The sequence below is a fragment of the Octopus bimaculoides genome, chromosome 23 (assembly GCF_001194135.2).
Source record: "Octopus bimaculoides isolate UCB-OBI-ISO-001 chromosome 23, ASM119413v2, whole genome shotgun sequence".
Classification (NCBI taxonomy): Eukaryota; Metazoa; Mollusca; class Cephalopoda; order Octopoda; family Octopodidae; genus Octopus; species Octopus bimaculoides.
This window is the reverse complement of record NC_069003.1, coordinates 29671725-29673838: the sequence shown is the minus strand read 5'-3', so window position 1 is coordinate 29673838 and position 2114 is coordinate 29671725. Positions and strand designations below refer to the sequence as shown.

At 34.9% G+C, this 2114-nt stretch overlaps 1 protein-coding gene across 1 annotated transcript in view; it reads right to left on the bottom strand.

Moving 5' to 3' along the window:
- Positions 1–2114, bottom strand: part of LOC106877238 (puromycin-sensitive aminopeptidase) — a 28437-nt gene that overhangs the window by 16048 nt on the left and 10275 nt on the right. The window lies entirely within an intron of this gene.

Below are 2114 nucleotides of genomic sequence, written 5' to 3'. Positions count from 1 at the left end.
CCTGGGGCTAAAAGCAACAGTAACATCCACCCGTAGGGGTCAGCCACACTTAAGTGGCAATATACTACACTTTATATATATATAACCAATCAGGCAACGAGTTTTAGCCCACTTAAGAGCCTGCTTGCTTCGTATAAAGCATCTACCTGCCCCTTGCTAGTTTGTGTATATATGTATATCTTTTTATTATATTTATCTTATGATATTTACTTTACTTTATATTATACTCATTTATTGTGCTTTTAATTATTAATTTTTCTATATGTGATAGTGGATTTTCATCGATGAGTTCTTGAAACTTGGTTATTTTCCCTAAAACTATATATTTTATATATATATATATATATGTTATATATAAATATGTATATATTGTTAGAATCATGGGTATCTACAAGATACCATCATGCTAGAGATAGCAGCCAAAACTTGACTCTAAAACCACATCAAATACTCATACAGCACCAGCAGACAAAGTGACAAAATAAACTAGCAAAATATTATTGGATAATTCCAGATCTTGAGCAAGACACTTCATTTCACGTTGCTTCAGTTCGCTCAGCTGGCAAAAATGAGTAATCTTGAAACAGACCGATGTCTTGACCAGAAGAGGATTGCATACTCCCGTCAAACCAACCCTATCACTTCAGAATGAACTTTACTACTTATATGGCACGGCTTTAAGAGAATGCTTTCAAATAATCTTTTATCGTATGTTATTTATTCTGATCCTGCTTCTAATGTTTTTTTTTTCGCTTTCCCTACTTACATGCGTGTGTACTGACAAGATGTACTGACAATGGCTAATTCCCTGGTGCTGTATGAATATTTGATGTGGTTTTAGAGTTAAGTTTTGACTGCTATCTATTTGACTGCTAGCATGATAGTATCATTTAGATACTCTTAATTATAAATGTGTAAAGAAAATTCAAGAGGATCAGTGAATTATGATTTTGTTCAACATATTCCCCTCTCAGATTCACACACTTAATGCAGTGGTTTTTCACTTTCTCTAATCCTTGTAAAAGCACTCGGAAGGTTGGGCCTTCAACCAGACCTTTTGCGATATCCTTAAAGCCAGAAACTTTTCAGCGCTCCCTCGTAGAAATGACCAGTGGCATGTACTTTTATAGCACAGACAAATACCGGTCCAATATCTTACAAGAATTCTTGATTGATTTAAATTACTTCCGTCTCTACAGCGCACATAATTTGCATAACATAATTAGCAAACGGCAATTATGAACAGTATCACTTGAGAACAAGAGATAATCTCATAATATATGAATTTCTTCTAAATTGAGATGCCACAATAGAATAGGAGAAACTTAATGACTGGAAATAATTATCGAATTGTAGACAAGTGTTCATTAGCACGACAAACGACCGGCTTAATCTCCAGTAGACAACAGATTTAGACTTATACAAAACATAGTAGAAAAGAATAATGCCTTAGTTAATTTGCATAATATAAACTAAAATGAACTTAGAAAAAAAAAATTCTAAGTGGACAGTAGCTATTTCAATACCATAGCCAGATACAAGTATATTAAATAACTTGCAACAAAAATTTTTGATTCATTAAAATTATTTCCGTCTCCAGAATATGTATTATTAAATTATCAAGCAGTAATTATGACCAGCACAACTTGAGGAAGTGGAGCTAATATCTAGATTAAATAATTGATACAAATTGACTTGCGACTGCAATAAAGCACTTGTCAAAAGCATTATCCAAGTACAGAGACGTCCGTATACAAATATACTTACAACTGATTTGAATGACGCTGCTAGCTTGTAGATGATCATACGTAGATATACACATCACTACACAGAAAAACACGCATGCGCGCGCGACGAAGGCTCACGCTTACAAAAAAAAAACAAAAAAAATTGGAACTTATGATATCAGTTCGCGTCTTCCCTCTTGAATACAGACGTAGGGTGTGCAGTTTCATTGTAAAAATAAGAATGTGTCCAGGCGTCCACCGCGTCACGGAAATCTAGCGTTCATGAAACTTTGCCGTAATGTGAAATTTCGTGTTAGAAAGAAGTCACACTTGCCAAAGGTGCCTCACAGTGGGACTGAACCCGGAACCATGTGGCTGGGAAGCAAG